Genomic DNA, 13997 nt, shown 5'->3' with positions numbered 1-13997 from the left:
ATGGGAGAGGAGCTTTCCCCGTCTCTGACTTTGTGTCTTTGTATCCCCTCTTTGGGCCGACAATGTTTCCGTTCCTTTTCCAGAAGCCTGTATGTATCTTGTGGGGGAAGAGGGACGCAGGGAGTTCTGTGCCATGCTGGTGGAAGAGGAAGGAAAACAATGCTTAAAGATGGGTGTGGTTAGAGTGTGTGTGGGGGAGTGGTGAGCATTGTTTGCCCTGGGGTTTTTGGGGTGGGGGGGGAACCCCTAATGTCTGAGAGATAGTGTCTTGAGCTTCTTGTTTCCAGCAGGGTTTTGGCCTCCTGGGTTGCCCCAGAGCTGGGTGGTGTAAGCCTGGGTTGGGTTTAGGCTGCCTGTGAGTCCTTGTTCTTTTGTAAAGGCTGAAAATAGTCTTTAAGTATACAGGTGGTTTCAGGGTTTGCCCCTGGCATGTGGGTGCAGATCTTGGCCTTGTGTGCTGAGGCAGAGGAGCGGGTGCTTGTGTCCCTGCCTGTGCTGCCACTGGCCTCCTTTCAGTTCTGGGAACTGCACTTTGTTCTGTCTCTCTGGGTTTGTCACTGGTGTTTCTTTCTAGTTTGATTTTTTTAAATCACTGCAGCACTTTTTATTCTTCCTTTGCTTTTCCCAGATCTGGAAAGAGGGCCATGTTGGCACCTAAATTGATGCCCTGCTTTGGGGAGGGGCTTGACTGCACCCTGCCTGCCTTGTTTGGGGGGGTTGGCAGTGTGCTGCTTCTGGAGCCCTGGGCTGGGGGGGGGGAGGGGGGAAGGGAGGGGTCTTCACTTCACTACAATGAGAGATGAGTGCTCTTCCATGTAGTAATTGCTTGTTGTTTTGGGGTGATGCCAATGTTTGGACCATGAGCGGAGGTGAGCCGAGGTAGAGATAAAGCGACCTAGAGCCACAACGTTTTGGGAGGTGGAAGACAGAGGGGACTGCGCTCTGATAGTGACTTCTGGGTCACCTGGAAGGAAGGCCTCTGCCCTTTTGCTGGAGTTGTGTGAATGAGCAGAGCGTGCAGTCTTCAAAGTTGCTGCAGCCTTTGTCTGCTCTTCCCAGAATTGGCAGCAGACCTGTGTTTGCACATCTAAATTGCTTCCTTCGCTTGGTAGGGGAAAGGCCTGAGAGGGCTCTGTCTGCACCCTCACAGCTATGGGGGGTGGTGGTTTAAAAAAAATAAAAATAAAAAGGTGCCCGTGGGGTCTTGGCAGGGAGGGGCCACTGTCCCCAGTGCGGTGAGGCCTCTGAGTTGTTGATAGTGGCAATTGCCTTTTCTTTGTCTCTGTATGTGTGTGGAGGAGCCATCTTCTGAAGGCTTGAGGGCTGTGAAGCAGACACTGTGAAGATGAAGTGAAGAGTCCCAGAGATGGTGCACAAGGAAATGGGCAGCCTTGTCGTGACTTCCTCACTTGCGTGATGTGAGGCCTCTTCTCCTGTGGCATGACCTGGCTGGACTCCTGGGGTGGGTCTGAGCTGTCTTTCAACAGTGTGATGTGTTTGTCTTCCTGCCTGACCACTTCTTCCACACTTGTTCTTTCATGTCTCTAGGAGGTTTTGTGCGTGTAGCTTCGCAGGCAGTGCATCTCTGCTCCCACTTCCTGCTGTGAGGACACCTGGATAAGGAGCAGCATGATTGTGGCTGGCTGTGGTGAGTACTGCCTATTGGAGATGAGGGCTCTCCTGTGGTGGCTGTCCCTTGTGTAGGTTAGCTGTGTCCTTGATTGCCTGTGAATGTGCACCTCAGGCTGGCCACAGGCATGCCTTTGTGAGCAGAGTTAGTGGATAGCAGGGCTGGATGTCTGCTGGGGGTTTGGAGAGGGGAACGTCCCTTATCTCCGAGTCGGTGGCCTTGCAGTCCCTCAGTGGGCTGATGAGGTTTTGTTTGTTTTTTCCAGCGGCCTCAATGTTGTGGGAGAGAGGAATAGAAGTGAGTTTTCTATGGTGGTGGTAGAAGATGGAGGAACTGGATCCCGAAAGGTGGGCTGGGTTAAAGTGGGAGGCTGGGTTGCGTTTTCTCTGGTCATATTTGGGTGGGGGAGGAAACCCCTAGTGTGTGATGGGGTCTGGAGCTCTGTGCTGTCTGGGGAGTGATGCTGAAGCAGGGAATTGTGGCCCTTAGGGATGCTGCAGAGCAGGGGGTCTAAGCCTGATTTTGGTTTAGCTCGGGGTTGAGTCCTGACTGCTTGTAAAAGCTGGAAATTGTCCTTGAGTATATTAGGGGTTTCAGTGTTTGCCCCTGGCTTCTGGGTGCAGATGACGGCATTGGATGTGCTGGGGCAGAGGAGCGGGTGCGTGCGTGTCTGCCTCTGCCTGGCTGTTGCTGCTGCCACTGGTCTCCCTTCAGTTCTGGGAAGTGCACTCTGTCCTATGTCTCTGGGTGTGTCACTGGTGTTTCTTTCTACTTTGATATCTAAAATCACAGCAGCACTTCTTTCTTTGCTCTTCCCAGAGCTGGAAGGATAGGTGTGTTTGCATGTAAATTGATCCCCTCCTTTGGGTGGGCTTTGACTGCACCCTGTGTGCCTCATGTGCGGGTGGGGGTGTTATGCTTTTGGTGTCCTAGATTGCGGGGGGCATTGTGTCTGTGCTGTCAGTACTATGAGTTGTGAATACTGTTGTGTGTAGTAATTGCTTGTTGTTGTTTTGGGTGTGATGTCAATGTGTGGAGTGTGAGCAGAGAAGAGCTGAGGGGAAGAGGTGAATAGACCTAGAGCCAGCTCTACGTAGAAGCAGGTGGTCGTGCAGCCATGCTGACTTCTGGGTCACCTGGAGGGAGGCCTCTGCCCGTTCGGTGGAGCTGTGTGCATGGGCAGAGCCTGCAGTGGGTAAGATGTTACTTGGAGTGGTGTGGTGTGGTCTTCCCACTGGGCAGTTGCTTGTGTTTTGCCCTTTTGTTTTGCAGTGATGTTTCTTGTGTGCCCTTAGGAGGTCCCTGCGTCCCCTGTGTGGAGAGGACGGCAAGGAGGGATGAGAGTGCGATGCGAGGTCCCATGAGTGCGGTCTCTTGGGGTGAGGCCCTTCTCACAGATGGATGGATGCACCCTGGCCAGGCACATCTTGGAGAGCTGTGAGCTGGGGCCTGGGTGTGTGTGGTGTGAATTGTACCTGTGGGTTTCTTCTTCTGTTCACTTGTCCCCTTTGGGGTGACCTGCGTGTTCTGTCCCTTGCAGGGTCCTGACCTGTGCAGAGGGAAATGACTGCCGGTTGAAGGAGTGAAGCTGACCAGCGCCCACGGAGGATGAAGCAGGAGGAACTCGATGCTGCACGGTGTGTCGGTGCTGGATGGGCAGGTCTGGCATTTGGTACGAAATGGCTTGGAGCAGTCTAGGGTTTTCGGAGCCTGGCAGTTAGTTTTTGTTTTGCTCTTTGTTGCTAGTTGTGCTGAGGTTTTTCCTTGGCTGCCTCAGCTGGTGCCAGTCCCGTATGGGGAGGGGATGGCAAGCAAGGATGCATGAGGGCTGGAGGAGAAGCGTGATGCCAAGTGTGGCAAGTGCTGGCGGTCAGGGGTGATACCTTTCCCCTTGTGTCTGTACCCTGTGTGTGCCCTTAGTGGTGGGGAGAGGTGCTCCCTTGGCTGGACGTGTAGGGTGGGAATGCCTCCGCAAAGATCAGGACCCTGGACCGGAGTTCAGCCCAAGGAGCAGAAGTAAACACAGGAGAAGGAAGCCACTGAGGAGAAGGGAGAGGGCGAAGGACTGGAGCAGAGCAGTGGTAAGGGAGCAAGACAAGCAGGATGCTGAAAGGTGCTGTGGGATGGTGGGGGTGTCTGTGTGTGGTGGGAAGGCCCTGGTGTGGGACGTTGTCATGAGTTCAATTAGTGCAAGCAGTTACGGTCAGCCGGGGTGTCGCGGAACCTGAGGTTTCCCTCGTTTCTTGCGGTGGCTTGCTGTGGCCAGGGGTCCCTCATCTGGCTCTGCGTGAGGCTTGAGCATCCCCGCCTGCCCCTGCCACTTAGCTTTTTTGGCTCCCTGGGCTGGGTTTGGTCCAACATCTGGGTGCCGGTGTCTGGCTTTCCCAGGTTTTGTTGGGACAGGAGTTTGGTGTGCGTCTCTGTCTAGCCATTTGTCTTCCCACAGGCTCTCCCACCAGTGCCGGGAATGGGTTGTCCTGTGTCCGTGTGCTTTTCTGTTTGTCTTGTTGCGTTCAAAGTCGCTGCAGCATTTCTCTCCTCTTCCCAGAACTGGCAGGAGACCTGCGTTTGCACATCTAAATTGCTTCCTTTGCTTGCCGAGGGAAAGTCCCAAGTTGACTCTGGCTGCACACTTACAGCTATGGGGGGCGGTGGTAAAATAAATTTGCTTGGGAGTGTTGGCAGGGAGGGTGCACTGTCCCCAGCGCTGTGAGGCCTCTGAGTTGTTGATAGTGGCCATTGCCTCTTTTTGTGCGTGTGCGTGTGGAGGAGCCATCTTGCCAGGGCTTCAGGCTTGTGAAGCGGACACTTGGCAGAATAGGTGAAGAGACCCACAGGTGGCAGCGGAGGAAATGGGCAGCCCTTTCACGCCTTCCCATTTTGTCTCGTGTGAGGCCTCTGCCTCTGTGGCGTCACCTGTTTGGAGCCCGCGGCGGGTTGGAGCTTCCTCGGACCACCGCGACGTATTTGTCTTCTTGTCGGACCGCTTCTTCGCGCTTGCTCTTTCATGTTTCCAGGTGGTTTTGTGCGTGTACCTTTTGCAGGTGGCGTACCCCCTCCCCTTTCCAGCTGTGAGGTTGAGTGGAGCATGAGCCGCACGGTTGTGGCTGTGGCGAGTAGTGCGTGTAGGAGATGAGGGGTCTCCTGTGGTGGTTGCGCCGTATGTGTGGCGGTTGCTGTGATTGGTGACTCCTTGATTGCTGTGAATATGTGGCTCGGGGTGACCACAGGCAAGCCTGAGAGCTCAGTTGTTGGGTAGTGGGGCTGAATGTGTGTGGTGGGGGTTTGGAGAGGAGCTTTCTTCCTCTGAGTTTGTGCCCTTGTGTCCCCTCTTAGAGCTGATGAGGTTTTTGTTGTTTTTTCAGCTGCGTTGATCTCAGGAGAGGAGGATACAAGGGCATGTTGTGGCGTGATGATGGAAGGTGGAGGAACAGGATGGTGAAAGGTGGGCTGGGTTAGAGTTGCAGGGGTGGGATTTGCCCTGGTGATTTTCAGGTGGGGGAGGTAATACCTAGTGTGGGATAGTGTCTGGAGCTCCACGCTTCCTGGGCAGTGATGGTGACGGAGGGGATTGTGGGCACCAAGTGTGCTCTAGAGCTGGGTGGTATAACCCTGGATTAGATTTTACCCTGGTTGTGAGTTGTTGTGTTTGTGTGAAGTCTCAGAATTGCCCTTGGCTATATAGGGTTTATCCCTGGCATCTGGGTGCAGATCTTGCCCTTGGATGTGCGGGGGTAGAGGAGCGCATGTGTGCGTCTCTGCCTCTGCCTGCCTGTTGCCGCTGCCACTGGCCTCCCTTCCGTTCTGGGAACTGCACTTTGTTCTGTCTCTCTGGGTTTGTCACTGGTGTTCCTTCCTTGTTTGTTTGTGGCTTTTCTTCGTTTTGGTTTTTTGTTTTAACCACTCTAGCACTTCCTTTGTTCTTCCTTTGCTCTTCCTAGACCTGGAAAGAAGGCCATGTTGGCACCTAAATTGGTTCCCCCTTTGGGGAGTGGCTTGACTGCACCCTGCCTACTTTGTTTTGGGAGTGGTTTGGAGGGGAAGGTGTCTCCCCTAAGTACTATGAGATATGAATACTGTCCCATGTAGTAATTGCTTGTTGTTTTGGGGTAATGCCACTGTTTGGACCGTGAGCAAAAGAGAGCTTGAGATAGAGGAGAAGCGACGTAGAGCCGCGACCATTTAGGAAGTGGAGGAAGCGGGCGGCTGCGCACCCGTGGTGACTTCCGGGTGGACTTGGGGGCAGAGCCTGTAGCGAGTAAAATGCTACTTTGAGCGGCGTGGGATTGTGTTCCAGTAGGGCAGTTGCTTGTGCTTTGCACTTGTGTGTGGCTTCAGGAGGTGCCTGTGTACCCCTGTGTGGAGAGGAAGGCAAGCAGGGATGAGACTGGGCTGGAGAAGGAGCAGTGTTATGCCAGGTTGGGCGAGTGCTGCGTCTGGGGGTGAGCCTTTTGTCCTGGCTGGATGGGTGCACCCTGGCCAGGCATGCCTTGGGGAGCTTTGAGCTCAGGGCTGGGTGCGTGGGGTGGGAATTGTACCCGTTGGTCCCTTGGTCTGTTCACTAGTGCCCCTAGGGGTGTCTGCCTGTTCTGTCCCTTTGTAGGATCTTGTCTAGTGTGGAGGGAAGTGAATGCTGGTTCAGAGAGTGGAGCTGAGCAGTTGGGGAGGAACTGGGTGCTGTGAGGTGTGTTGGCATTAGATGGGTAGTTCCAGTAGTAGGTAAGGAGCTTGCTTGGAGTAGTCTGGGGTTGTGAAGTCTGGCAGGTATTTCTGCTTTGCCCTTTATGGGTCTTTGTGGTGAGGTTTTTCCTTTGTGCCCACAGCAGGCGCGTGCCTCTGGGATGGGGAGAGTTAGGGTTAGGATGCACGATGGCTGGTGTGGCAGTGTGATGCCAGCTGTGGTGGCTGCTGGCTCTCAGGGCTGAGGCCTTCCCCCTGCTGTCTGCCTACCCTGTGCAGTGTGTTGAGGTGTTCCCTTGGCTGCATGTGTGGGGTGTGAATTCCCCCGGTGGTTCCCTTCTCCCGTGTTTTGTTCTTCCACTTGGGGTGAATACCTGTTCTCTCTATTCTCTAGGTTCCTGGTGTACATGGAGGGAATGGTGAGGGGAAAGGGTAAGGGCCCCTGAGGATCAGGATGCTAAAAGATGTTTTGCGTTTGGGATAGCGGGGCTGTCTGGGTGTGGTGGGAAGGTTCAGGCAGAGTGTTGTCGGGTTTGAGGTTTGCCTCATCTCTAGTAGTGGCTTGCTCTGGCCAGGGGTCCCTCATCTGGCTGTACATGAGGCTTGAGTATCCCTGCCTGCCTCTGGCACTAAGTGTTGTGGGTCCCTGAGCTGGGTTTGGTCCAACATTTGGGTGCTGGTGTCTGACCCTCTCTAGATTTTGCGGGGGCAGAAGTTTGGTGTGTGTCTCTGCCTAGCTGGTTGTCTTGCCACAGGCTGTCCCAGCAGTGCCAGGCATGGCTTGTCCTGTGTCCGTGTGCCTTTCTGTTTGTCGTGTTGTCTTCCAAGTCGGTGCAGTCTTTCTCTGCTCTTCCCAGAACTGGCAGGAGACCTGTGTTTGGACGTCTCAAGTGCTTCCCTTGCTTGCTATGGGAAAGCCCTGAGAGGGCTCTGCCTGCACCCTCGCAGCTACGGGATCAGGTGGTTTAAAAAAACAAAAAAATAACAAAAGTTGCCCATGGAGTCCTGGCAGGAGGGGCTGCTACCTCCAGTGCTGCGAGGCCTCTGAGTTGTTAACAGTGGCAAGTGTGTCTCTTTTGTCTGTCTGTGGAGGAGTCCTCTTGCCAAGGCTTCAGGACTGTGAAGCAGAGACTGGAAGAAGAGGTGAAGAGCCCCAGAGATGGCGGAGGAGAAAACGCACAGCTGTCTCCTGACTTCCCAATTTGTGTGGCGTCAGGCCCCTGGCCCTGCGGCATCACGCGGTTGGAACCTGCGGTGCGTCTGAGCTTCCTCGGAGCGGTGCGATGTCTTCGTTTCCCTGTCTGACCGTTTCTTTCACAGTTGTTCTATCGTGTTTCCAGGATGTACTGTGTGTATGGTGGTTGCTGTGGTGCATTGCTTTTTGATGCGCTGTGACTATCTGGCTCTGGGCGGCCACAGGCAAGCCTTTAAGAGCTCAGCTAGCGAGTAGTGGGTCTGGATGTGTCTGCTGGGTGTTTGCAGAGGAGCTTTCCCTGTCTCTAGCTTTGTGCCGTTTCTTCTGCTCTCTGGGCTGGCTAGGTTTCTGTTCTTTTTCCAGCATAGTCTATCTTGATGGGGTGAAGGATACAGGGAGTACTGTGCCACAGTGTTGGAAGATGAAGGAACAGAATACTTAAAAGTGGGCTTGGTTAGGGAGGGGTGGTGGGGTGGTGGTGAGTGGTTTCTTCCCTGTGGTTTTTTGGGTGAGGGAGCAAACGCCTAGTGTCTGGCGCTTCTTGTTTCCAGCAGGGTTCTGGCCTCCTGGGGTGCCCCAGAGCTGGGTGGTGTAAGCCTGGGTTGGGTTTAGCCTGTGTATGTGTCCTGGCTCTCTTTGTACAGGCTGACAATAACCTTTTAGTATATAGGTGGTTTCAGTGTTTGCCCCTGGCATCTGGATGCAGATCTTGTCCCTGGGTGTGGTGGGGCAGAGGAGCGGGTGCCTGTCTCTCTGGCTCTGCCTGCCTGTTGCTGCTGCTGCTGCTGGCCTCCCTTCCGTTCTGGGAAGGGCACTTTGTTCTGTCTGTCTGGGTTTGTCACTGGTGTTTCTGTCTACTTGGATTTTGAACATCAGTGCAGCACTTGTTGTTCTTGCTTTCCTATTCCCAGAGCTGGAAGGAGGGGTGTGTTGGCAATTAAATTGGTCCCCTCCTTTGGGAGGGGTCTGAATGCACCCTATGTTGCTTGTTTGGGGCAGTTGCTTGTGCTTTGTCCTTTTGTTTGGTAGTGAACTTTCCCCATGTGCTGTCAGGAGGTTCCTGCATCCTGTGAGAGGAGACGAAGCGAAGCAGGGACAAGTGAGGGCTGCAGAAGGAGCGGCATAATGCCAGGCACGGTGAGGGCTGTCCCGAGGCTAAAGCCTTTTCTGCGGCTGAATGGGAGGCGTTGTAGCCGGGCGCCCCTCGGAGACCTTTGAGCCGGGGAGCGGGTGTGTGGTGTGGGAGTTGTACTGTGGGTTCCTTCTCCTTGGTTGTGGTCCTGGAGTGACTACCTGTTCTCTTCCTTCTAGGGTCCTGGCCCGTGTGCAGGGAAATGTATGATGGTTCAGGGGGTGGAGTGGACTAGTGCCCATGGAGGATGAAGCAGTAGGAGTTGGCTGTTGCATGGTGTGTTGGCATTGAATGGGCACATCCTGCAGTTGGTAAATGATTGCTTGAAGCAGTGTGGGGTTGCCCAGGTCTGGCAGGTTTTTGTGCTTTGCCATTTGTTGTTTTCTGTGCTCGTTGCGCCGAGGTTTTCCTTTGCGTCCTCGGCAGGCGCTTGCCTCCCGTGGGGAAGGGATGGCAAGCGAGGCTGCGCAAGGGGTGACGGAGCACTGCGATGTCACGTGTGGCGCGTGCCGGTTCTCTGGGCTGAGGCCTTCGCCCTGGTGTCTGCGTGCCCTCTGTGTGCCCTTTGCAGTGTGATGAGGTGCTCTGTTGGCTTGCTGTGTGTTGTGGGACTTGCTCAGTGGTTTGCTCATCCTGTGTTTAGTTCTGCTTGTTGGGCTGATCACTTGTTGTCTGTTCTCTGTACGGTCCTGGTATGTGTGGAGGAAAAGGAAGAGGGCTAAGGAGCGGAGCAGAACAGTGGTAATGGAGGAAGAGAAGCAGGATGCTGGGCGGTGGGGTGGGTTGGGGCGGGCGGTGTCTGGGTGTGGTGGGAAGGCCCTGGTCTGGCATGGTGTCTGTGCTAGGTGATCCCAGTCAGAGATGCTGGAGCAGGGTGTTGCGGCATTTGAGCTTCCTCTCATCTCTTGCGGTGGCCTGCTGTGTCCAGGGGCCCCTTGTGCGGCTCTTCACGAGGCTTGAGAACGCGTGCCTGTCCCTGCCAGCAGGTTTTTTGGCTCCTTGAGCTGGGTTTGCTACAACACTTGGGTGCCGGTGTCTGGCCCTCTCCAGGTTTTGGCGGGGCAGAAGTTTGGTGCGTCTTTGCCTACCTGGCTGTCTTGGCACAGGCTCTCCCACCGGTGCTGGGACTGGCTTGTCCTCTGTCCATGTGCCTTTGTTTGTCTTGTTGTCTTGAAAGTTGTTGCAGCCTTTTTCTGTTGTTCCCAGATCTGGCAGGAGACCTGTGTTTGCACACCTAAATTGCTTCCCTTGCTATCGAAGGGAAAGTCCTGAGGGGTCTGGCTGTCCTGTGACAGCTGTTGGCCGGGGGTTGGGGCGTAGGGGATAAGTCGCGTGCGGCGTCTCGGCAGGGAGCGGCCGTTGTCCCCAGTGCCGCGAAGCCTCGGAGTTGTCGATAGTGCCAATTGCCTTTTCCTTACGTGTGTGGAGGAGCCATCTTGTGAAGGTTGCAGGCCTATGAAGCAGCCACTGGGAAGATTTCATAGACATTCGGGCTGGAAGGGACCTCGGAAGATCATCGAGTCCAGCCCCCTGCCCAAAGGGCAGGAAGTCAGCTGGGGTCATAGGATCCCAGCAAGATGAGCATCCAGTTTGCTCTTAAAGGTGTTCAGTGTAGGCACTTGAACCGCCTCCGGCGGCAGGCTATTCCAGACCTTGGGGGCTCGGACAGTAGAGAAATTCTTCCTTATGCGCAGCCCGAAACGGTCTTGTCGTAGTTTATGACCATTCGACCTAGTCGTCATCCCTTGGGGCGCGCTCTGGTGAACAAACGTTCCCCCAGATACTGGTGGTCACCCCTGATAAACTTATAGGTGGCCACCAGATCACCCCTGAGCCTGCGCTTTTCCAGGCTAAAGAGCCCCAGGGCTCTCAGCCTGTCATCGTAGGGTCTGCTTCCCTGACCTCTGATCATGTGTGTGGCTCTTGTCTGGACTCTCTCAAGCTTCTCCACATCCTTTTTGAATTGTGGAGCCCAAAACTGGACGCAGTGCTCCAGCTGCGGCCTCGCCAGGGCCAAGTATAAGGGGAGAATGACGTCCCAGGATTTGCTTGAGAAGCATCTGTGGATGCAAGCCAGCGTTTTGGTTGCTTTAATAGCCGCAGCATCGCACTGCAGGCTCATGTTCATCTTGTGGTCAATGATGACCCCCAAGTCTCTTTCTTCCATAGTGCTAGCCAACGTAGCACTGTTGAGCCTATAAGGATGCTGCAGGTTTTTCTTCTCAAGGTGGAGAACCTTGCATTTATCGGCGTTGAACACCATCAGATTCTCGTCCGCCCACTTGCTGAGCCTGTCCAGGTCAGCCTGGATCGCCCGCCTGTTTTCTGGCGTGGATGCTTTGCCCCAAAGTTTGGTGTCGTCGGCGAACTTGGCCGGCCCGCTTCTGACTCCAGTGTCCGCATCGTTAATGAAGATGTTGAACAGTATGGATCCAAGGACAGAGCCTTGGGGGACCCCGCTGGTCACAGGACACCACGATGAGTGACTTCCATCAATTACTACCCTCTGGGTCCGACCACGGAGCCAATTTTCCATCCAGTGGATCCTGGAGGACCCAAGGTGACAATTGGCCAGAGGCGATCGTGGGAAACCAGATCAAAGGCTTTTTTGAAGTCAAGATATGACATCAATCTCTTCTCCCTTGTCCAGGTGATAGGTCACCCGGTCGTAGAAGGAAATGAGATTGGTCAAGCAAGACGTATCCGCAACAAACCCGTGCTGGCTATCCCTTAAGACGTTGGCGTCGGCCAGTCCGTTAAGGATGGCCTCTTTAATAAACTTTTCTAAGATCTTCCCCAGGATAGAAGTCAGGCTGATGGGCCTATAGTTAGCCGGATCCACTTTCCTCCCTTTCTTGAAGATAGGCACCACATTGGCCTTCTTCCAGTCTTCGGGCATGACACCAGAGCGCCAAGAGTTGTCAAAGATCCACGCTAGAGGCTGGGCTATGATGCTCGCCAGCTTCTCGAGTACCCTCGGGTGAAGATTGTCAGGGCCGGCTGAGTCGAAGGTATCCAGCTTTTCAAGATGTTCCTTCATGAAGTCAGCATCAATGGAGGGCAGGGGATCACGCTCACCCGGTGAAGAGACCCACAGTGGGCAGCCCTGTTATGATTTCCCGATTTGGCACGGTGCGAGGCCTCTACCTCTACTGTGTCACCTGGCTGGAGTGTGTGGTGGGTCTGAGCTCCCTTGGAGCAGCGCAATGTATTTGTCTTCCTGCTTTGTTACTTTTTCCACGCTTGTTCTTTCAGGTTTCCAGGAGGTTTTGTGCGTGTACCTGTGCAGGTGGTGTGTCCCCACTCTGTCTTCTGGCTGTGAGGATGCCTGGATAAGGAGCAGCGTGGTTGTGGCTGTGGTGAGCAGTGCCTGTTGGAGATGAGGGCTCTCCTGTGGTGGCTGTGCCCTGTGTAAGCTAGGTGGGTTTTTGATTGCCTGTGAATATCCAGTTCAGGCTGGCCAGAAGCAAGCGTTTGAGAGCTCAGGTAGTGGGTTGTGGTGCTGGAGGTTTGGAGAGGAGCTTACCTTGGCCCTGACTAGGTTGCCTTGTGTCCCCTGTTTGGGGTGATGAGGGTTTTGTTTGATTTCTAGTGGCTTTGATCTTGTGGGGGAGAAGGATGTGAGGGCATGTTGTGCTGTAGTGATGGAAGATGGGGGAACAGGGTGCTGAAAATTGGTTTGGTTTAGAGTAGCGGGGTGGAGTGGCTGGTTTGCTCTGGTGATGTTTGGCTCGGGGGTGGGGGGGGTGCCAGTCTCTGCCTGTGTGTTGCTGCTGCCACTGGCCTCCCTTCAGTTCTGGGAGCTGTACTCTGTGTTGTCTCTCTGGGTGTGTCACTGGTGTTTCTTTCTGCTTTGATGTTGAAAATCACAGCAGCACTTTTTGTTCTTCCTTTGCTCTTCCCAGAGCTGGAAGGATGGGAGTGTTTGCATGTAAATTGGTCCCCTCCTTTGGGAGGGGTTTGCTTGTACGCTCTGTGCCTTGTATGTGGGGGTGGCGGCTGTGTGCTGCTTTTGGAGACCGGGGCGGGTGCATCTCTCTCCTTAGTACTGAGATGTGAATACTGTTTCGTGTAGTACTTGCTTGTTGTTTGGGGGGTGATGCAAATATCTGGACCCTGAGCGGGGAAGAGATCAGGTAGAGGTGAAGTGACCTAGTGCCACCACCATGCAGAAGGAGGTGGAAGAAGTTGGTGGCTGTGTCCCTGTTGTCATTTCTGGTTCTCCTTGAGCGAGGCCTTTGCCTGTCAGGTGGAGCTGTGTGCGTGGACAGAGCCTGCAGCAGGTAAGATGTTACTCGTAGCGGCGTGGGATTGTCTTCTGGTCAGGCAGTCGTTTGCGGTCTGCCCTTCTGTTTGGTAGTGAAGTTTCCTGTGTGCCCTCAGGCGGTGCCTGTGTCCCCTGTGTGGGGAGGATGGTGAGCAGGATGAGGGAGGGGTGGAGAAGGAACAGCGTGATGCCCGGTGTGGCTGTTGGGGCTGAGCCCTTTCCTAGGGCTGGATGGGGCGCACCCTGGCCAGGCCTGCCTTGGAGAGCTTTGAGGTGAGGGCTGGGTGTGTGGAGTGGGAGTTCTCCCAATGGGTCCTGTCTTGTGTTTGGTTGTGTCTCCTGGGGTTACGGTCTGTTCTGTGCCTTGTAGGGTTGTGGCTTGTGTGGATGCAAGCGAATGCTGGTTCAGGGAGTGGAGCCAAGCTATGCCCGTGGAGGTTGAAGCAGGCAGAGGTGTGTTGGCAGTTTGTGTGGGAGGCCTTTGCTTGTGAGTTGTGTGTGAGGCCCCTGTGTGGGATGGTGTCTGAAGCTTCGTGCTTGCCGGTCAGTTTGTCTAGTATGCGGGGCAGGCACCTTGGGGGTCTGATCTGTGATTTTGGTGCTGGTGGGTCCAGCCGGGGTGTTGTGTCTTGCTGTGCTTGAGGAAAGCCTCTGTCTTTGTGTAGGGAGTTTTTGGACTTGTAGCGGATTAACTTTTGACACGTGGGTGTCGATTTTTGCCCCTACATAGATTTTGCTAAGGTAGAGGATTGGGTCCGTCTCTGCCTGGATGTTGCTATTGCCACAGGCTCCCCTTCGGTGCTGGGAACAATGTTTGCTGCTTGCGTGTCTGCATGTGCGTGTCTGTCCTGTTACGTTTGTTACTGAAATCACCGGGGTGTTTTGTTTAGTCCTTCCCAGAAGTGAAGGCGGGAGGGCTGCGTTGGCAGGTGCAAACAGAATCCCCTGCTAGGAAGGGGGAATCCCGGAGAAGGGTCTGTCTGCGCCCCGTCTGTGCTGCGGGGCAAAGCAGGCTGGTGTCGGAGCCCTGGGCGGGAGGGCCACGGGTGCTAGTAGTGAGGTGCGTGCGTTGCGTCGATGGCAGTAACGGCTT

At 54.7% G+C, this 13997-nt stretch overlaps 1 protein-coding gene across 5 annotated transcripts in view; it reads left to right on the top strand.

Annotated features, from left to right (window-relative positions):
- Nucleotides 1-13997, top strand: part of LOC132250692 (syncytin-A-like) — a 77954-nt gene that overhangs the window by 44388 nt on the left and 19569 nt on the right. For 4 of the 5 annotated variants that reach the window (XM_059727669.1, XM_059727668.1, XM_059727670.1 and 1 more), the window contains 5 exons: nt 84-1462; nt 1549-1648; nt 1896-2825; nt 2926-3067; nt 3171-3302. The gene's annotated coding sequence lies outside the window, so the exon portion shown is untranslated. The remainder of the gene's footprint in view (nt 1-83; nt 1463-1548; nt 1649-1895; nt 2826-2925; nt 3068-3170; nt 3303-13997) is intronic. The other variant, XM_059727667.1, reaches the window with a different exon arrangement.

This window comes from Alligator mississippiensis, chromosome 5, assembly GCF_030867095.1.
Source record: "Alligator mississippiensis isolate rAllMis1 chromosome 5, rAllMis1, whole genome shotgun sequence".
In the NCBI taxonomy this organism is placed as follows: Eukaryota; Metazoa; Chordata; order Crocodylia; family Alligatoridae; genus Alligator; species Alligator mississippiensis.
This window is presented reverse-complemented; position numbering and strand designations above follow the sequence as displayed.